The following is a 22239-nucleotide window of genomic DNA, read 5'->3' as shown; positions in this document are numbered from 1 at the left end:
ACGCCTACCTACACTACTAAAACCTTTGTTCAATAAAAAAAGAAAATGCCCTTCTGGTGGTGTCCTTGTGCCATCACTGTAAGTTTGTCTCAAGTCAGGCAGGTGCTGAGGCCTGAGCTGTAACTCCTGCCCTTAGAATCTTCCAACCCTTGCAGAATCTCAGCCTGCTGGGTGGGCTGCAAGATTCCCTGCAAATCTGCAGTGGCAGCATTTGTCATAGAAATCTGCTCATGTTAGAACTGAGAAATGTCTTCAGTCACTTTGCTTATGCCTTGGATTCAGCAGACATGCCACAAAGTGCCCAGAAATACAGTTCCTGTAGAATATATGATTCACAAAATCAGAGGAGCTGTTTTCTTTAGGGCTGAAGTGGAAAATATTCCTTTATGAATTTAGAAACCAAAAGTGTGTGTGTGGGGGGGGGGGGGGAGGTGTGGAAGATCAAGTAAGAAGAATGACATTGCTAAGTGACAGCTAAGAGTAAAAAGCAACTCCTTTGTTACTCAGCACTTTGTTTGACTCTCGTAGTGCCCAATCCCAGATAATAACAGGAACTCCATAGAGCTGTGCATAAAAACAAGCTCATGCCTCATTGCTTCCCAGATGCTGTCAACCCAATACCATGTTTGGCTTCTGTATGCCGAGCAAGTCCTGCCAGAATTCCAGCTGACAAAGGTTTGTTCTCCAGTGGCTTCCCTGAGCACCAAGGAATTGGTTCCCTTGCAGCCACTGAGCTGCCTTGGCACATCAGCTCAGCTGGAGGAGCTGCTCTTCAAGGAGGGTGCAAAGATAATTGCATGCACTGTAATCCTATTTCTCCTCCAAACAGAACTACTTTGTAATGAAAAAAAATTTCGTTTTTGTTTTGCAGAGAGAACTGGTTTTGGTAAGCAGCCATGTCAATGCATTCCTGGAGCTCCTGCACATCAGTGAAGAGCTGCAGGGAAACTTAGCAACTATTCTTGTATGAGCAGCAGCACTGCTCTGTCAAAGGTAATGCTCCTCTTCCTGTACTTGACCAATATGATCAGTGTAAGAGTTTTGGATGGAAGAGCATCTGGGTTTTAAGGATTTTTTGCCTATTATTTTGTTTGTTTGTTTCTTTTTAAGTATGCTATTAAAGAAACCACTAATGTCAGACCCTTAATTAAAATATATTTAAAATATCACTGATATTTATAGACCTATAGTGTGATTAATAAGAATATTTACTAAACTCCTCAAAAAAGAGAATCTGGGCTCCAGGAACTCTGAATAGTTTTCCCTGTTAAGATTCTTGATTGATTATTTCATTCTTAGAGTGTGTTTTGTGTTGAGATACAGCTGTCTTCACATACCACTGTGTTTCATGACTGCAATTACTTGTTCCTGGTTTAAATGTTAGCCCTTACAGGCTGCTCCTATCTCCCCACAAACACAACCAGACCTAAAGTGCCAGAGTAGGTTACTACTTGCTTTCCTTCTGTATCACAGCAGAACTGCAAATATTAGAAGCTCTCACTGCCAGGCAGTGTGTCTTGACTAATTAATGAGTAACAAGTTCCTACGTAAGTCTGAGGTATACTGCTGCTGAATCCCTGGGGCAGTTTCACTGTCATTGATCCCATCAGAAACACTTTCCCTGGGCTCTTACTCCACAGTTTCCCCAATCTGTGTCCTGGCTCTGCAGCCCTGGAGCCTGTGACTCTTCAGCCCTGGCTCTGGTGCCAGGGAGAGAAGAGATTTGGGGTTCACAGCAGAGGTCTGGGTACAGAGATCCCTTGTACCACTGCCACGGTTGTTCCACCTCATTATGGGATCAGCTGCATGCCTGCAGTCCTGCAGTAATGGGTTCTGTTTAGCTGAGGTCCTTTGTGCCCCAAAGCAGTCCTGTTGGAGACCCATCTACAATTCAAGACATTTAAGCCACGAGGTTTAAAGATTTAACTGCAAGGTTCCGAATGCCTGAGCTTCCAAATGATAAACTGATGAGAGCTTAAATGTTACAGCTGGTTCAAAGACGACACCAAGAGGTGTGGCACAGGTGTCCCCTGTACATGAAAATCACATCTCAGGCCTCACAGTATTTACTTCTCCCATAAACAGCAGTGGGGATTTTGCCAGGTTCACTCTGAATTACAATGCATTAACTTTCTCTCATGAGGGGATACTTTATGAAACTCTTCACTGTTTAGTAGTGTCAATAGTTGCTTTGTTGCTTCAGGTGAAACCATCCCCAGGGGAGGAAAACAATGAACTTCTTCCCAGTAGATTTGCCAATTCCTAACACTTCCAGTTTGTAGCACTTTGCAGAAAGAGCTGCCCTGGACCTGTGTGATTTTTTGCCTCAGTACCACACCTTTGGATCTGTGAGCTATGAACCAAAAGCCTGCTCTACACTGGGAACCTGTAGCTTTCCCTGCTTTAAGTGCTGACAGCTGCAAGACTGTGTTGCTGTGGTCCTGGGGGCATTGCTGTTAAATACATCTCAGCTGGTGCTTGCCATGGGCTAGAAACCTGCAAAGCTGTCATGCCCTGGACAGAAAGACACTTCAGTTTTTCTTATTTATGCTGCAAGTCTAGGTCTAAGGGGGGTGAAGACTGTGATCTATCAAAACAACCCTTCCTAGGTGTATTTGCCCAATATCCTGCCTGCTGATATTCTATGCAAATTCATTTTCAGCATACCTATATAAAATGAATTTTTATGTCTTGTGTTAGCTAAATTGTAATACAAATTGTATTGCTTTACCTCAGCATGGTATTAATTCTTTTTAAATCCTAAAAGTGTTCCTCTGCTAATGCCATTGCACAGTGGCTTTACCCTTGTGCAGCATATGATATCCTCTGCTCTTTAAGAAGGAAGGTGCCAAGTTGAGGAAACTCTAAAAGCAGCCATTCCAGTCTTCTAAAAAGTGCTTTCACTATGTGACAGTCAGCAGTATTCTTCATGTTAGGCATGTTTTGATTCTCTAACTGCCCTGAACTGCTCTAACGCCTCTCATTCAATCCTTTGCAGATCTCCTGCCTCCTCATTACCAGTGATGAGTTCCACTAATTAGTTCCCCTTGCTTCTGTTCCTCTGGCAGATTCCAGAAGGTAAGGTAGGCAGGCAGTAACGGGTCTTAGCATCGAACTCTGCATGAGGAGCTGTCAAAGCTCTGCTGTAAGTCCATGGCACATCAGGAGAGCTTTTGCCAGGTTTGAAATTGTGTGTAGGTGACCTATGACCGCTGGATCAGTAACACACTTCATCCCTGCAGAGTCCCCAGCTGCAGGAGCAACCTGCCCATAGTGTAACGGTGATACTTTCATGGCAACACAACACACAGAAACTAGTTGTGCATTGCCCAGCACCTCAATGATGGAAGCTTCCAGGCACCACATGGAAAAATTTATTTGTGTCATCAGGGAAACTTTTTTATACATTCTGCACACAGGTTCATCAGAGCCTCAGGACTTCCCTGGAGTCAGGATGTCCCACAAAGCAGTGGAGGTTATTTGGACTGCAGCACAATGACAGGCACAAAGCTGCTCAATTTATCCCCTCTGTTGCCTTTGCAGAGCTATAGATTTGTGTGAAGTGTCAGTAGCATAGCACAGCAGGGTAATAATACAGCTCAGTAGCTATTTGATGCTGTTGTTTGTACAATGTGTTCTGACATGAACAGCTTATTGTTTGCTAGTTCATGACAAGAGCTTTGTGTATGCAAACTTGCATGCAAATCAGGCATCATTTATTATGCTTCTCTCCAATGAAAGTAGAAGGGGAAAAACCACTGTTTAACTTCAGCAATGCATTTTCCTATGAATAGGGCAGCTATTAAATGATTTATGGAAGGAATGTTAAGAATTCAAGAAGTTCAAAGAAGGTGGAGGAACATCTTTTTCCCTTGTCAGCTGGGAGCCTGGCTATTTAATGCTGATAAAGCCATCATCTAACTTGACTTCAACTGTTGTGCCCATAGGATGTACCTGTACTTCACTGCATCACAAGCAGGGAGATCTCTAATTAGTCTTAGTGTTCTTTAAAACACCCAAAGCAGTTTAAGATGATTCTTACACAGAAGAAGAAATTATGAGAGGGTTGATATTTATTCACTCTTGTTGCCTGTTGCTTTATAGGGGTCCTTCCCTACCCTGGGCCTGCCACAGCTGTGAGAAGCCCTGTTCAACTCAGATGTGAGGAATTCTCCTGGACCTGCCCCTTAATTTTGCCAGACTGGAGATACTCACTTGGCATGCTCATGCTTCTTTAGTCTCATGAACTTGCATTATGATTTCCCCTTCTGCAGTGAAATATGTAACATTTTCACAGAGGTGAGAATTTTAGGGAGTTTTTTATGATATTGCACATTTTAATAGGAAATATCTTAATGAAAAATTCTACCCAGGTGACTTAACATTAATATTAATAAGCTGGCCTTATCACATATCTTTAATTTAAATTGAGTAGACATACTTTAATGAGTGGTACAGGTACTATAAAATGGATATTATTTTTCATTTAATTTTATTGGATTCATTCTATGCAATCCATCAGGCAGACAGTGCAAACATGCATGTTAAAAGAGACATAAATAACCTCATGTGGACTAAGTACCACTTAGAACGATGGTGAACAAACATGTATCCTGCATGCAAAGGCAAGTATTGAAAACTATTGGTTCTGGGGGTGCTACGTGATCCTTACTAATTCCTATTGAGTATTTAATCTCTCTCCCTCTCCATAACAGGAAATTCTAGAGCAACATTTATGTGACACTTTTCTTGTCACCTACAGAAAAGCTGCTGGGGTGTTACAGAGTCAGTCTTGCGTGCTGTAACATCACAGGTTCTCAGAAATTGCACGCTTAGGTCATTGTTCTTCCCTTGGCACTGAAAGCCTCCCCCATTCATGCACCACAGCAGACAGCACACAGAAGAGCTGTGCTTTGCTTTGCACTGAGATTGTTTCATCATTTGTGTCACTGACATGTGGCCTCCTTAGCAATCAGGCAATGGTCACTTATTTGGTGTAAGCATAAAATTTCATTGATCCCAGATTTGTGCTGAGGAAAATGGAAAGCTTACAGATGCTGAACATTTTTCTAAGAGCACAGTCATTTCCTGTTCTGTTTGGAAGTGGTAAATTTGAACTAACTCTGCCTAGTTATGGAGCAAGGTTGTTTTTATAAATGGATTTATCTCACCTTCTCTCCATGCACCTTCAGTAGATATGTGCCAAAAAAATGTGATATGCTCCTAAAGATATATGCATGCAGAACAGTCACTGGTTTCCTGTTATGTGTATCCTTCAAGATCTTTAAAGCATTTTGATAGAAAACAAATGCAGCCAAAAAAACAATTGCCTGCCCTCAAGCAAACATAAGACAATGTAAGTCACCTACAGTTTTGCTGCAATATGCTTTTTCTAGTTTTCATAGAGTGTGTTGTTTAAAGCAAATATTGTAAATTCAATTGACTTTTTGATGTTAGAATTAAATCAAATATTGTAACTTTATGCAATTTTTGAAGACAGTATTTATGCAAATAAATATGCAAAGAACCCAGGTCTTTTATCCCCTGGCAAGTTAGTAAGGTAGCCCTTAAAGGCTGAAAATCCTCACACCACAGCCAATCAGGATATTTTTCCCCTCTATCAAAGTATTTAACATTCCTGGCCCTGCACAGAAGGGAAAAAATAAGGTCATAGCTGTGGAAAAATCTGTTGATCATAACTGATAATATGAAAATGAAGCAGTCAAGCAGGCTGTGGATGGCACAGGTCAGGTCTACTTACACAAAAGCAAAGTTAGAAATGCAGTGATAGAAACATGAAAATTCCGGAACATGAATGAAACAGAAGCCACCAGTTGTGGTCAGATTAATCCTTTAATACTGCTGGTATTTCCTTGTTGCCATGTGGGACAGGTGATGGCTGGAGTGCCCTGTTATCCCAAACACGGGGGGAGTAACACCAACAAATGACAGAAAAAGAGCTGACCTAAACCCTGCAGTGTGGACAGCAAACAAAACCTCTGCAACTTGAGAATTTTCCAGTTTTAGGAGGTTTTGACACAAGTGAAAGCAGAAGTATTAATTACCTCCTGCAAGTTTTGAACTTCAATGTCACAGTGGTGTCTGCACAACTTTGAGATTTCCTGGGGTGCTTGGGGTATCATTGTTCTTATCTATGTGATCCAACAGTGAAGCTGTCTGATTAATCACACATTTTTACTATATATTCATTGAGATTATTCATCTCCTAACTAGTTTGAGTCTGCAGATTATATTTGTAAAGGAAATTTTCATCTGAAATTTATTTTAAAAGCTTTATGTTGAATTTCAGTGGACAGTTGTACAGACAAAACACACAGGTCTGTGTACTATGTGCAAGTTATTCTGGAGATATGTACAGGCTGGATTTAAATAATATCAGGTGAAACAAGTGCTAACCTTTAAATACTCCTGAAATTCTGTGAAAATTAAATTTTAAGCCCCGCTCTATTGCCTCAAAATTGTGCTTGTTGAGCTCAATGTTTTTCCAGTAAGGAAGAAACAACAACTCAAAACAAAAAGCAAGGGTGGCCTGTATTTTGTCCTGAATGCATGGACTGCTTCACATACTGCTATAATAAGCTGGAGGATTTAATGGCAGGAGCAGTACTTTGTGGAACAAGCATGAAACTGAACAGACAGGGACTGGGAAATAACTCTGGAACTACTTAAACTAAAATTGCCACCAAGGTTTCTGTCACAAAGCTTCATCCATGGTCTCACATAATTTCAGACTAATTCTGTATTTGGGTAACTGCTCTATGAGACACTTTCATCACATCTTCCAAGGGGAAAAAATATGGAAATTTCAAACAGTTTCAAATCATCAAAAATTTTAAAAAGAAGTGTGTATTAGGAGAAGGGAGATGGGCTTTGTAATATGAATTTCAATGGTCCTTCTTGCTCACTGTTTTTTCCACAGTCCAACTGACACAGAATCAGGGTTCACACCTGCAATGACAGTAGTGAAGACTCAAAATTCACTCTGTCCCCTGAGTCTCTGCAAGCTTTAACCACACACTGCAGATGCACTGGGGCTGGAAAGGAGACACAGGCACTTTGGACCTGACAGTTATTTTACAAGAATGGGATAATTACATTGATAGAGAAAATGTGCCGTGCACAAATTAAATCAAAATTAAATGCACATGTAATTAAACACAATCAAGGGAACAGCCCAGTTTTAAAGGTTGCTTATAAAACCGCATCAGAGTTTGTGTAAAGGGCCAGAATTTACTGCTTTTGCCAATTGCTGGTTATTAACTCTCAGTGTAGCTCAAGCTGCATTACAAATTTAAACTGAAGTGAATGTATCTGCTTGTATTTCACACAGTGAAATAATGACATCCACATCTGTTGGTTCTGTGGAGTCTAGAGCCTGGGGAGCTGCAGTGTTTCACTGACTGTATTTGTTGTAGGTTAAACTCAGGTGGAGAATGTCTGCTCCTGCTGCAATCATTCAAATGGCACTCAGCTGTGTCTCCAGATGGATGAAGCCCATTGTTATAACTACAGCACCCAACTGAAAGCACTCTGTGATCAGTAACATGATTCCTTTACTTCCACTCTTGAAAATAAAATAAGATCCTCCTTCTTTAAATTACTCTTTAAAAGGAAAATGCACCTGAAAATCAGTTTTTTATCACAGGGTTCTGGAACTACTTTTTGTTCACACTTATAGCATAGGAGAAATTTGTCTGATACTGCAAAATTACCTCCTGAAAAATCTGCTAGAAGTTCCAGGTTTTTAGATGCTTTTTCCAGTTATTTAATTTTGAAATACTGAAAAAGCCACTATTCAGTTTTGAAATCTATCACCAGTCTGTACTTTCCTGCCAGGAGAGTGTGGGAAAAGATGTAATGGGACCATAACAGCCATTGCTTGTGCTCTCACAGTGCCCTGACCACAAGAGAAGAGAGGATTTATGCATCCTAAGTGTCTTGCCCAAGTTTAAAAGCTTATGGATTCTGTCTGAAACGATGAGCAAACAAATGCCAGTAACTCAGGGGAAGATTGAATCAATTTTCCACATACAGTGAAACAAAATAAAGGCCAAAAAACAAAGGCCATTTAATAAAGTGAAAGGCAAAAACAAAAGCCATTTAATAAAGCCCAACAGTTGGGTCTTTCATCCATGCACACAAGCTTTTCTTCAGCATCTTACTGAAAGTATTTGTTTGCTTGTTTTCCAGGGGAACCTGCCTGGCTGGAACTGAAGGGGACTGAAGCAGGAGGTGTTCTGAACTTAGCAGCACAGCTCATTTAAGGTAAAGAAGTCCACAGAAGTCCATTTGCCTGGTAAAGCTGCAGTGGGGACAATTAATGTCTCACAGAAATTACAATTACAGGAATTGGCTCTACAAACTTGATGCTCTGCTTTATTTGAACACTGCTAATATGTGACAGATAATAATTCTGTATGTATTAAATGCAGACTGATGTTTTTCTTTGTGTCCAGCGTATGTTTTACTTCCAAAGGAAGGAAAATTCATTATAAAACTGTCTTCATTATGCTTTCCTGTGAAGTGCCACCTTCCTGAAAATCATCCATGTATTTGCACTTTGTTCATTTGGAAACTGAGGTTTGCAATGAAAGGACATACCTGAGGTGAGGCAGTAAGTTGTTGTTGCAAACAAGAGAGTTTGAGATCACTTCAAAAAAATCTGGCAAGAGTATGAGCAAAAGTCAGATTTGTCCCTTTTAACAGACTTTAAAATCCCTTCCCCTTTATCCTGCATAGCAGTGTTACCATGACAGCTGACAGTCACAGAGAAGACAAGGACACAGCATACCTGGGTTCTTGTGAGCTTTGTTAAAAATTATAACTCATTGCACCTCCCTATCCTGCAATCAGAGGTACTGGTGGAAACACCATGATCCCTCTTTGCCCTGCACCCCATACCCTGTTCATGTGATTATATCTTACAGCTTGTAATTATCTCCTTGGTGCAGCCCCTCAAGAAACAATAAGCCCTCCTTACCTTTCTGCAGAAAGGAGTTAACACACATTCCCTCTGATCAGACCTAATTGAGCTGAATTGTGAGGCTCTTTAAAGAATTACAATAGCAGAATTTGATGACAAAAATATGTGTGTATTATATATATTTTATCCTCATTATCCAGATTTTTGACTCAGCAGGAGCTGTCCTCTCTTTAACTTCATGCATCTGTCATTATTTAGGCAGAAAACTTTCTCAGAATGGACCAAAATTTTAATAGCTCTGATAATTCTGTATAATTTCTGCATAATTCTGATAAATCAGATAATTTCTTCTGATTAGTGCTGGTAAACAGGTGCACCCTACACCTGCCATGTAGAAAAGGTGATCTTTACAAGAAATATAGTTCTTAATTCAGCATGCATCACCTAATAGCTGTAAGTAAACCCAGGGGAGGTATATGGAATGGCTAAACCCTGTTAGGACACTATTCACATACTCATGATGCACATTTATAAAGAGGTTTTCCAGTGCTGAGTTGGTGATACAAATGTAAATGCATTTCTCATTGTCTGAAGTATTTAGTTTGTGACTCCACTAACTCTGTTACCCGGCTGTTTGTAACACTTCTGTAGCAGATGATCATGTAAGTACCAGCAAGTGATGATACTGTAAATACAAATAAAATAACTTTATATATTACTTCAGCCATAGACAGCACATGAAACATAAGAATCCAAGCATAAAAGATAGGATCATGCATATTAATGATCTTAGAATGTTGAAAATTACAGTGAAGCATGGACTACATAGTATGCATTATTTTCATTTTGAAAACCTCTTTCTAAATCTGTAAGTTGAGTTCTGTTTGTCTGTTTAGGTTCTTTACATCAGTTTAATATTGACTGAACCACCAAAAACCATTCTGAAGTTAGTATTTGTTATGTGCAGTTTTACTTTGTTTCCTTTTTTCTTCAGAAGGTATATTTGAATTGAAATGATTTTGGGGATTAAAAGTTCTGACCTACGCAGAATAGTGTGCAAAGAAGCACCTGATATCCCAATCCCATGTATCCTGGTAATGGAAAGGGAACAAGTATGGAAAGGGGTTTCCAAAAATATGAATAGACGAGCAAACTCTTGCACACCTACCACATATTTTAGATATTCTGTTTCATGGGTGATGTGACAGCACTGAAATTACCTCATAAAATCCTGAGCAGTTTGAGACAATGTGGAGCAGGAACAGTAGAATTAAGTAGTAGCTGTTCTCTGTGGTGTTAAATTCTGTGTCTAGAAGGAAAAACAAGGGGAAGAAATATGTGTTAATAGTAATTTAGATAAAGAGATTTTCTGGAAAAAGACATGACCCAGTAATGTAAAGAGTAGAAAAAATGAGAAATAGTTGTTTTCATAAAACCATCAGAAAAATGTCATGTTCAATATACTATAAGGATATATACAATAAGGAATTAAGTAGAAAATCATAGGAAAAAATGTATTATTTTAAGCATTTTCATTTGCATCTTGATGAAAAATAGCCTGGTTTTTAATTGTTTATATTATGTTAAACAGTACCCACAAGAAATGTCAGTGCTGTTGAAAAGCAACCCATAAAGTTTTACTCTAATGTCACGCATGGGTAAATGATTGGTAAATCAGTAAAAAAAATGGCAAAATTGAGATCAGAATCCAACTGAAACCACAATTCTTGTGGGGAAAAAAATCATAGATCTATGTTTATAATATTTAACAATAAAATTTACAGCCCTGTTATCTACCAGTTATGCAAAAACAAACACTTATGCAGGAGGAGTGTGCCATGTGTTTATACATAAACAAATGGTCTAATCCTGCCCTAGGGCACTGCAGTGCTGGAGCACACACAGACAGCATGGGCTGAGAAAACCAGCCAGGCCAGGAGAGAGGTGATTTGTCCCAAGCACCTAAAGGGAATGCAAGGTGAAGTTCCAGGCACAGGTCGAGTTCACATCTAGGAGCAGGCTGCTGGCTGGGCACAGAGCAGAGCCCAGGAGCCAGGAAAGCAGAGCTCTGAGCTTACCCAAACCAGGAAAGCAGAGCTCTGAGCTTGCCCAAGCCAGGAAAGCAGAGCTCTGAGCTTGCCCAGGCCAGGAAAGCAGAGCTCTGAGCTTGCCCAAGCCAGGAAAGCAGAGCTCTGAGCTTACCCAAACCAGGAAAGCAGAGCTCTGAGCTTGCCCAGGCCAGGAAAGCAAAGCTCTGAGCTTGCCCAGGCCAGGAAAGCAGAGCTCTGAGCTTGCCCAAGCCAGGAAAACAAAGCTCTGAGCTTGCCCAAGCCAGGAAAGCAGAGCTCTGAGCTTGCCCAGGCCAGGAAAGCAAAGCTCTGAGCTTGCCCAGGCCAGGAAAGCAGCACTCTGAACTTGCCCAAACCAGGAAAGCAGAGCTCTGAGCTTGCCCAGGCCAGGAAAGCAGAGCTCTGAGCTTGCCCAAACCAGGAAAGCAGAGCTCTGAGCTTACCCAAACCAGGAAAGCAGAGCTCTGAGCTTGCCCAGGCCGTGGCAGCTCTGTCTCAGGAAAGCTCCATTACGCCAGCACAGTCTGCAGCCAGTGCAGCAGTGCAGGACATTGGCTCTGTGCACTTTCCCCTGCTGTCACTGCTGTGGCAGGGACCTTTTCCTGTCACATTCCAGCACTGAGGGGAGCTCACTCATCAGGCATGCTACTCTGATCCAGGGAATCTGTCTCTGGCATCTCCCATAGCACAGAAAGAGGCATAGGTCATATGAGGTTCTGTGTTACTGATACTCCTCTGGAAAGTTGTTTCATGTCATTCATTAAATGTGGAATATAATTTACATTCTGCATGCTATCCTCAAACTGCATTTTTCAACATAATAGATAATTCTTCCAGTTTCCCTTTCTGGTCGTATCTAGTGAGTCCAATAATGAAATATAAATTAAATATTTGCTTGCTGTCATGCTGCTTTTCTTTTCTCATCAGGTATGGAGGAAGCTGAGTCCAATGAATGTTACTGTTCTGTGAAAGCTTGACAGAGTCTCAGCAGTCTGAGTTTGCCTTCACTAGAGAGGAGGCTATCTCTGAGATGAATTTTGAGATTTGGGGTTGGTCAGGTGACAGTTTTGCTATACAAGAAGCTGTAAGGGGACAGGGCAACAGCAGGGAACTAGGAAGTTGCATCCTTCCTGCAGAGCAAATCCACACATTTGCTTCCTGTGCTGATCAAAGAGGCTGATGGCCTTACCCTGCACACAGGAGGAGGCAGCCAGTAATCCTCATAAAGATTATATCAGAAGCTTTTTCTGCAGGGTGTAGAAAACTTTGATTAAAAGCCCATCTTTATTGTGAAAATTAGCCCTTGGTAGAAGTTATCAGACAAGCCAAGGTAATCTAGGCCTTAATCAAAACAGTAGTCCGTTGCATTAAGGCACGTCAAAGATTATTTTCACTGCTGTAAAAAGTGACTCATTTGGGTCACTATGTATCTAAGATACGTTGTGCAACAAGGTACACTAGCTTGCTATAAAAAAAGGACACAATTTTATTATGCGGCAGAACTTGATGCATTTTTTTGGTTGTGTTTGGAAGGGCTTTTTAGAGGTGGTGGTCTTTTCCCCTTGTGTCATTGTCATCCTTGATGTGGCAGTATAACGGATGCACCATCTTTAGCTCTAAAAGCCTTTTTTCCAGCTAGTACCAGAAAAGACTTTTACCTAAAACCAGGACTAAAGAGGAGAAATGGGTCACTAATTGTACTTGCAAAAAACTTTGTGAAGCTCAGTGTCTAAGGCACTGGCTCTACTTTAAATGAGGTCACAATGGCAGCTCCATATTGTGGAATTTAGTGAAAAGACAAAGTGTTTTTCTTTATTGTGATTCTGTTTGGAGGACTGATTTTTCTGCTCTTGGTCAGCATGCATGGTTTTTAGTGGATTGACGTCTTCAAGGCAAGTCAAAACTGGTCCAATGTATGTCCAATTTCCCAAAGTATTGAGGACTCCTCTCCAATTAGTTTTAACCCAATCAGTCCTTGAAACCCCATCTCCTCCACCACCAGTTACAGGAGGGCACATAGGGACAGACCTAAAGCTCCAGTCTTTACTGTAGCTGTACAGTCTTTACAGACCTAAGGCTACAGGTAAATAAAATAAGAATTTTATTTAGAAAAATTCTAAGTAGAATAGAATTCTAAGATAGAACACTGAAATGGTGGACATTGACAATTGTTAAACAGTTGGGGTTTTTCTAATACATTGTCCAGGTTAGGTAGGGCAGAAACACCTGTTTCTCTCTGCAGATGCTTGACTTTTGTGGAGGAATGCTGACAGAAGACATTCATTTAAAATATAAATATATCAGTATTTCAGAAAAGTACAGAGTGACTTCAAAATGTTTAGACCTAAGCAACAGATGGTGGGGCTCCTGCAGATCAGGCATCACAAGAGAAATCACTAGCTGATGACTTCCTCCTGGTCCTTTTCACTGATTTGCCTTAAGCCAAAGTGCCTTGCTGTTTTTATTTTAACTTTCACTTCTTTCAATCTTCCAGCCTTCAAACTTCAGTCTTTAACCCATAGTTTTATTTCTGTTACTGATATTATCAGTCAATAAGCAAAACATAATTGTCTCTCGAACAAAGGAGATTCCCCACTTGCCATTCTGAAGATTTAAAACTAAATTGCTTCCCACTGAAGATAAGCAGATACTTGGAAGACAATTCTGCATCAAAAAACTGGAACTGAAAGCTAGAATTAAGCTTACCACAGTCTCTTCTTTGTGTCTTTTCTGAATATCACTTTGGAAATACATCCTGAGAGTTATTACAGGCAGATGCCACCCCTAATCTTCTTTTAGGCAGATTACTAAAATATAAGCTCTTCTTCTTTCTGCCATGCATTGGAACAATTTATGGGAGCTCAAACACTGACTTTGCCTCAGTAATGAGTTTGGATAATTTACAGAGAAGCAGAGTAAGGACAATAATGTACTAAAATACTATTTCAACAAAAGGCTCTTAGGTTGGCATCAAGTTTTCAGTTGTGCTCCATAGTTTTAAAACAAGACAAAATATAAAATTAAATAAGCTAGGGAAAATAGGGGAACTAGATAACTACTGAAAAGCAAGTGGTAGTGTGGTAGACTGGGATAGCAAGCAAAGGATGCAGGATGAAGTGTATAATTTCAAGTGCTGCCTACTTAAGAACTGAAAAAGGTAGTTAAACCTGTAAAACTGATCTAAGGATTTGTACTGAGCGTCATGTAATGAAAAGCAATACTTCCATTAATATTTCTTCATTATTAATATTTTTAATCTGTCATTCATACATACTGTATACCTAGTCATTGTCTGCTAGTTATTGTAAACAGCAAAACGTTAGCTGGCCTTAAATTAAAATTGCTTCCTAATTACTGTTTATTGCACAGGAACAAAATGCTAAATTTTATGTTATTCTCAACAGGACCTCTAAAGCTCAGTTGGAGATAAGCAGTAAACACAGAACCATTCTTATAAATCACGTTTTTGCATATAATTACAATATGCCTGTAAAAGTGAAATTTCAGCTATTCCTCTGTTACCAGCTAGCTGTGGTCCAGGAATTGATTCAGCTTCCACTGCAGAGTCTCCACACAACATTTGTTCCAGCAGCTCAGATTTCCTTCATTTCCATACCATGAACAATTCACACAATTTCACATATTAAGTCTGCCCAGCTTTTCCTGCAAATTGCAAACATGTGATGAAGAAAGTCCAGTCCCTCCCTTCTAGCCTAGATCACACTTGCTGCCCACCATAGTATCCTTGCTGGGAAAACTCACTTTTCCAGTAGGATCCCTGGATTCATTTTTGTTCTGTTTGTTCTCCACTCAGTAATTCTACTCCAGCAAGCTGGATTGCAGCTCTGATTTAGTGAATTTTGTATGCATGAAGCCAAAATGATGAGCCTGTGCTAAAGGACGCTGGTATAACAAAACTTGTGGATGTTTGTTTATGAAATTGGCATTTTGTGTATTTATGAAATTGACATGTGTCTATTTACAAAAGTGACAAGTGTGTGAAAAACTTGATCTCCTTGAGGAAAATTCTCTTTTTCAAAGCCTACCAGTCTGGTCTGTGTTTTTGTGATCGAAAACTTAGTAATTTTTTATTAGGTCAAATATGAGAAACTAAAAAGAGCAACCTCGGTTGTACTAAGATGAATCATTAATTTCATAAAACCTGACACAGCTCACTCTAGGTTATGACAGAAAATGGATGAAGCAGTGCATAGGCTGGAATGTACATACTTTTTTCCTTTCTTTTTTAAGAGAGAGAAATAAGAAATCTGTAAAAGTCAGCCAGCTAAAACTGAATTCCAAGAAAAACCTTTCAACCATGCTAGCAAGAAACTTTAGGGCGAAAGTCACAGTTAACCTGAATTTGTCAGGAAAAAAAAGAAAAAAAAAAAAAAGAAAAAAAAGGCAAAAAAAAAAAAAAAAAGCCGTGCCAAATCAGTGTAGCAGCCGTCCCTTGGCAGGGCAGCATCACAAAGCACAGGACAGGAGTGACAGACCAGAACAGCGCGGTGGGACCGCAGGGACACGAGTCTGGAGGTGGGCACGGAGGTGGCAGGGAGGCCACTGCAACACTGCCGAGAGGCTGAACCCTCCGAACAAACAACCTCTCATGTATATACACGTGTGCGTTTGTGTGTGTGTGTAAAATAACAGCAGCAAACGCCTCGAAGAGATTTGCAGGAAGGTTCTGGTACCTCTGTCACTGTAGCTTTAAAGCAAAGTCGGACTAAGAGCAGGCTGTGACACTGAGCTGTGGCCTTTTCCTGATGTGTGTCCGCCTCCCTGGTGTGTGTGTGTCCTCTCTCCGGTGTGTGTCCCCTCCCTGGTGTGTGTCCCCTGCCCGGTGTGTGTCCCCTGCCGCCGCCGGAGCTGTGAGACCCCCGAGGGGCCGGGGCCGGCCGGAGCCCCCAGAGCCGCCATGGGCCCGGCCCTGCCCTCAGCGCTGCCTGAGCGCCCTCAGCGCTCCCGCCTTCCCGCCCGCTCCGGCCCCGAGCCGCGGCCGTGCCCTCAGTGTCCCCTCAGTGTCCCCTCAGTGTCCCCTCAGTGTCCCCTCAGTGTCCCCGCTGTCCCCGTGGCCTGTCTGGGAGCAGGACGGAGCAGCCCCCGCGTGTCCGAGGCACAGGACCGGCCCTGCCTCTCAGCAGCTCCCGAGCGCTCCCCATGCCCACGGTTCGCCCGCGGGACGTGGCGGTTCTGGCTGAGGGGTAAAAGCGCGGGCTGCAGACGGGGACGGGAAGGATGGATGTCTGTGCCGCGATGGGCAGCACAGCGCTGGGCAGGGACGGGGACGGGAAGGATGGATGTCTGTGCCGCGATGGGCAGCACAGCGCTGGGCAGGTTGCTCTGGGGATGCCCCAGCTGCTTTGCCTGCCCCGCTGCTCCTTCAGCGCCGGTGTTTCCCCGCAGGTGGGGTATTGGAAATGCAGGCGAACCCAATGGGAAGAAATGGCGATGTCTGACTCAATTCAGAAGGCTGAATTATTTCTTTATTATAACCATGCTAAAATACATTAATATACTATGTAAAAGGAGGATATTAAACTACATACTACTTTCTCTGACTCTAACACAACTTGTGACCCTCTCTGAGAGCCCAGCCCCAGGTGGGTTGGATTGGCCATCAGGCTCAAACAATCCTCACCTGAATCCAACCAAGAACTCGCTCCAGGTAAACAATTCTCCAAACACATTCCATATAGGAAAAACAAGGAGCAGAAATAGAAATTGTTTTCTCTTTCATTTCTCTCTGTGCACCTCTATTAAAAATCCTGAGAGGGAGAGAAATGTGCTTGCCACAGTGGGGAGCGCTGTCCTCGCTCCCCTCATAAACACAAGGGGTGAATTCCAACCCCAGCCTAGCCCTCAGTTCTTCCCCTGCACCGGGCCCTTCAGGCTATAGATTTGTACTCTTTTAACATTATCCTGTTCCTACAAAATTAATGAATCTTTTGAATTATTCACTGTTCAGTTCTAGAGAACAAGAGTGAGCAAAACTGGGGCTTTACCCTGAGGGAGTTTACATGGAGTTGAGTTGTGCTTTTCAGGTGCAGAATTTAATGTTCTTTTTAAACAACAGTGTAGCTAATCTTGGCTTTTTTGACTGCATCTCTCTGCTTTTTAGAGCTCCAGTTTGAATTTAGATCACAAATCTTGTGATTGTACAAAACAGCTTCATAGGCTGCAGTGACAGCTCTCAAAATTGAGAAACCAGAAATAATTGAAACAGAAATTCATTATCTGAACCTTTATTTTATAGGAATCTCAGTGCTCTCAGTCTGCATGAGCCCAATAGCTTGAAAACATGGTGACCCAAACCAACCAAGCAAAAATCCAAATCAAAACAAACAAACCCAAACCAACCAATCAACCAGCCAAAAACTAAGCAAGAAAACTCTTCACAAACAAGCAAACAAGCAACAAAAATTCCTCATATTTACAGCCTTGTTATACACAACACTGTGGTAAGGGTAAGATAGCAGAGAGAGTTCTACATTTTATATCATAGGAAAATAATTCTTTAGGCATATTTCCCTCTCTTGCATCTTGTGCTGTTTCAACATTAATTACTAGCAAGCAAAGAAATCATTATTTCAGCTGTATTGTTAGACCTTAATATACCTACTAAAAAGGCTTAACAATGCACTATAACTTGCATCATTTTGTTGCAAGAAGGCAAATGGGCATCTTTTGAAATGCCACACTCCCATAACGTAAAGCAATTTGTTACATTGGAAGGATCCTGTCAGTGTCTGTGAAAGGGCAGTGCTGCAGACCATTTTCTACTGAGGTGATGAGTAGAAAGTTCCAGGGTGTTGCTCTGTCTTAGACTGCTCTGAGATGTGGTATCTCACATAAATTAAGTGCTTCAGCCTCCTTTTTCTTTGCCAGGGCAAAGAAAAGGATGAGTCTCTGGATTAAAAAAAAAAAAAAAAGAAAAACCAGCTTAAATTCCATTAAGCTTTTGTAAAACTTTGGATTGCAAATGAGGAGATGATGTTGCAGCCCTGGAAGTCTGCTGTATTTCATTTCAGAAACTGTTAAATGAGCGCATTTCAAACATTTTTGAAATGAGATGATGCAGTTTCTGAGCTCCAGGCTTAGTTATTTCACAAACTCTTTCATTTCTGTGAAGTCTTAAAGCCAAACAAGCTTGGAGAAGCCTTGAGAATTGAAACTTCTGTGGCAATCCACAGAACTGAAGAATTCAGATATGGCTGTATTTATCAATTTATTTGCCTCTACAGCCACTCTTTGTATTCAGAGAGGCATAAAATTCATGTATTGTGCCCATAAGCAGTGAAAGGTGTTTCAATACAATTCTGAGGGTGCAAATTTAGTATTTCATATAGTGATAAATGACTGTAAGTGTGATTTAATCTCAGTTTTGATGGGCTATTCAGGGAAATGGGGTTTTATGAGGTATTTAATAAGTTTTTCCCTCTAATAATGAGGCTTAGATTTTTGAATTGAGGAAGCAGGTTTCCTGAAATATTTATGTGTAGATGTTGTGCCCAAATTTGTTTCTCAGTATGAATGCAGCAGCATTTTCACTGCTGGTAGCCAAAATGATTTCTTGACTTCCTGCCTGTCCTGGGGTGCTAAACAGAATTCCAAATCAGAGTTCTTGTGTATGACAACTCCCAGAGAAACAAATCTGAGCTTCACTTTTCATCTATCTGTCCAGAAAAATAGAAAATCATAGAAAATATGTACATTTCAAGTAGGTAAAGTGTGTGGGAGCTATTCTTGATGGTTTTTCTCCATTTTTTCAGCCACTGACACATCTTCCTTGCCCTAAAGGAATATAATTTCCAGAAATTCATTTCATCCACCTCTCCCTTTAAAATTGTTTACCTTCCTCCCTTCTCCTTTTCTCTCCCTTGTGATAAACACAGGTATAGCCACACTCTAAAAGCAACCCAGTAAGCAGAGAACAAACTCTTGAGACCAAAACTTGGAAACTGGGATTTGTACATTATGAAAGAATAATAATACAGTTTCATGATTTGTGATGGAGTAATTATTGGGAAAGAGTGATAAAATGAAATAAAAGGGCTGAGACATCACCTAGAAAACAAAAAGCAGTAATATTTTGGCTTGAAAAGGAGTTTCTGTGTGTAAGTATTAAGATTTGCTGCAGAATTCTTTCAGAACAAGTATTTAGTTTTAATTACCAGGGTGGTATCTTGGTTAATGTCATTCTTTGAATTCTTCAGTGGCTGTGAAATGCTGAGGCCTTATGAAGGAAGAACATAGAGAAAAAGGAGCCACAGGAGATGAGCACGCTTTCCCAATTTCCCAAATTAAATGGTCCAGGCATACACATTGCTGGTTTTCAGCTCTGAGATGTGTTGTTCATTGAAGGAGCACAATGGGTGTTTATGGAGATGCAGTGGGGCATTCAGGGGTGTAGCCAATCCCCTGGGGCTGTGGCTGTGCTGCATCCAGCAGCCCCCTGAGCTCTGCTCCGGGAGTGCTTCTCATGGCATTGCCTTGGCTACAACTACTTTATGCTTTTGTGAGTTTAGGGAAAAAAAAAAAAAAAAAAAAAAAAAAAAAAAAAAAAAAAGAAGCAGAAGATATTTCTAAGCCTACATAAAAAGTGCTGTGCTTGGAGAGGGAGCAGTGATTCACTTCATATTTTCAGCTAATTTAGCTATTTAACAATTCTTGGCTAACTCCAGTCTTAGTTTGGAGAATGGAGAATATTCAGTGTGAAGCAGAGTCCTGCTAATACAGAGTGTAAACACCTTTTGTTTGCTCTTTCTACATAAAATACCTCTGTAATGTATAATGAGCTCCATGGAGTCAGTCTGAGGTTACATCCAGCTCAGGATCCTTTCTCCAGCAGTGGCCAGAAGTGGCCAAGGGAAGAGCAGAAAGTCAGCAGTCTCCTTAGAGATCCCAAAGGAGTCTGCATTCAATATGCAAAACGAAACCCCCTCCAACAGCCCTCCATAAAACTGAACCAGCTGCATGCTTAGCTGACTCCAGTTACTGGTAATGCAAATATTGATAGCATTTAAAACTACAGTCTTCTGGTACTAGCAGATTCATCTGATTAAATGAATAATAAATCATCTCATGTTACTCCTAACAGTAACACATTTAGTATTTGCATATGGTGTGAATGAAAGTTGTCAAAGACATGCAAACTAGAGGTTGAGAAATTAGGTTTCCAAATAAATAGAGATCTTGAAATAGAAAAGGTGATATAGACTTGGGTCTTTGCTGAACCCAAACTGCATTTACACATTTCCCTGTTTAGCTCCCCCCACAAAAAACCTTTGGGGAAAACCTTTTCAGACAGTTAATGGAGAACTTCAAATATCACATTTCCTCAGTCCTCAGAACAAAGCTGTATCACTCATGAGATCTATTCCTCATGCTGTATATGTTGTAAACTGAATAAATAACCCTATAATCTGTAAGAGGTCACAAATGCCACTGTGGTCTTAAAAGGGGTCATGTCTAATCTTTTTTTATTTTCCTAGATAAATACTGTATTCTATGGTTTATCATTTGGAGATGGTTCAAAATAATTTAGTCATAGTGAATTCCAGTGAGAGATAACAGCCTAAATGCTCAAAAGTGCCACTCTACACAACTATATCCTCCAGTTCTATTTGTAATTTGGAAGACTCTGTAATGTGTTCATATCAGAATCTAGCTCTAGGAATAGAATCTTTAAATTAATTTTGATACTTGAAAAATGCCTTGAGCTGTTCTCAGGGAGGAAAACAGAAAAAAATGGAAAGATTTGGAAATTTATGACAATAGTAAGGTTATAAAGAGAAGATAAAAAGAGGGAAATAAGTAAGGATGGACTCCCCAAAGACACTGAGTGTGTAGTTAGAGCAGTCCTGAGAAAGGAGCTGTGGTCTCGTGCTGCCAGGTGAATGCATCTCTGATTTTCCTTGTCTAAGTAGCAGGCTGCACTAGATCTTTATCAAGGAGACTGAACAGAGTTCTGCAAGGAAGCAGATTCTGTGGATTCTTGAGCTGTGTAACAGGATTCTGATATATTGCCAATCAACATCTCATCTAAAACCTGTGTCTAGAGGGAGCCGTGCATGTTTGCAGTCTCAGCTTGGAGTGGGGTTGGCTGCTGATTCTATCACTCCTGGCACATTCCAGCAGGTTTACTGTGCTCTGAAGCAGGAGCACAGGAATAGGCACGAGCCAGTTCAGGTGATGGTCTTTTTTCCTGTGTAATTCACAATGTTTTTGCTAAGGTCGCTGTGGGAAATGGAGAGATGCAGGGAGAGAAATGCATCTTTACTCAGAGCTCAGTAATTAAGACAAAATTTGCAGATTTGCTAAGTTTTAAGGATGTAGCAGTAAAAATCTGTAGGAGATCAGGACACGTGGAACACAGAAGGGTCCAGTGGCTTTGACATTGCAAAGAAGTCTAGAAATTTCAATTTTGCTCCCTGACTTAGTTGGTAATTTCTTTCAGTAAGCTACTTAGTACCTCTGTTTTCTCACATTAATGTGTTAGTGCTGGGCATTCTTTTTGAATACATACAAAATCAATTAAAAGATGCAGAATCAGACCCAGCCTTTGGGCACCAAAGTGTAAAATCAGATTGTTTGAACTTCTGGGTGCACATTCTTAGGAATTATGTTTCAGGATGAATGAAGCTATTCATCTTTCACAGCCTTTAAGACTCTACTTACCTATGGAACTTTCCAGTATCCTCTGAGACTAGCAGGCTGCTGTTGATTAAGATGAGGTAATTTTTTTTGTGAATAGAGCATATGTTTTTTTAGTGCATGCTAAATATTGCTATGGTTAAGTTGAAATGAGGAACAGGCATGCTGCACCATATTGTTATTTGCTGTGAAGTGATTTAACAAATGTTTGAACAGCTGTGCTGAGTAGGCCCTGTTGATATAAGTAGTGGAATGATGAGAGCTGCTGTTTTGGTTGTTTACAGTGGAAAAGAATCAATCAAATAATTGTCTGCTGGGGTAAAGGACTCTAGATGAATGTAATAGAAAATTAAGGTAATTCATTATAAAGTCTGTCAAGTCCAGCTTTGCATGTGGTAGGTTTTAGCAAAGATGCAGATTTCTGATCTTCCAGAAAAGGTGACAGTTTTGGCTACTTCAGCAATCAAGAAAAATTGCCTTGGAAAAGAGTCAGGACAGTTGTCGGTCTTTCTATTACTTAACAAAACTCTTTCAGTTCCAGACATGAACAGTCTCTGAACCACATTTCTA

General features: G+C 40.7%; 2 long non-coding RNA genes across 3 annotated transcripts in view; both read left to right on the top strand.

Moving 5' to 3' along the window:
- Nucleotides 1–584: 584 nt before the first annotated feature.
- Nucleotides 585–3104, top strand: LOC146766160 (uncharacterized). The gene is made up of 3 exons (XR_014958283.1): nucleotides 585–675; nucleotides 872–993; nucleotides 2999–3104. It is a non-coding gene; the product is annotated as an uncharacterized LOC146766160 (long non-coding RNA).
- Nucleotides 3105–4160: 1056 nt separating this feature from the next.
- The window catches only part of LOC144247147 (uncharacterized), a 65522-nt gene continuing 47443 nt past the window's right edge, over nucleotides 4161–22239 (top strand). The window contains exons 1-2 of one of the 2 annotated variants that reach the window (XR_013340843.2): nucleotides 4161–4299; nucleotides 8212–8286. This is a non-coding gene — a long non-coding RNA (uncharacterized LOC144247147). Of the gene's footprint in view, nucleotides 4300–7644; nucleotides 7762–8211; nucleotides 8287–22239 lie in introns of those variants that run through there. The other variant, XR_014958281.1, reaches the window with a different exon arrangement.

This window comes from Lonchura striata, chromosome 13, assembly GCF_050655825.1.
Source record: "Lonchura striata isolate lonStrDom1 chromosome 13, ASM5065582v1, whole genome shotgun sequence".
Taxonomy (NCBI): Eukaryota; Metazoa; Chordata; class Aves; order Passeriformes; family Estrildidae; genus Lonchura; species Lonchura striata.
This window is presented reverse-complemented; position numbering and strand designations above follow the sequence as displayed.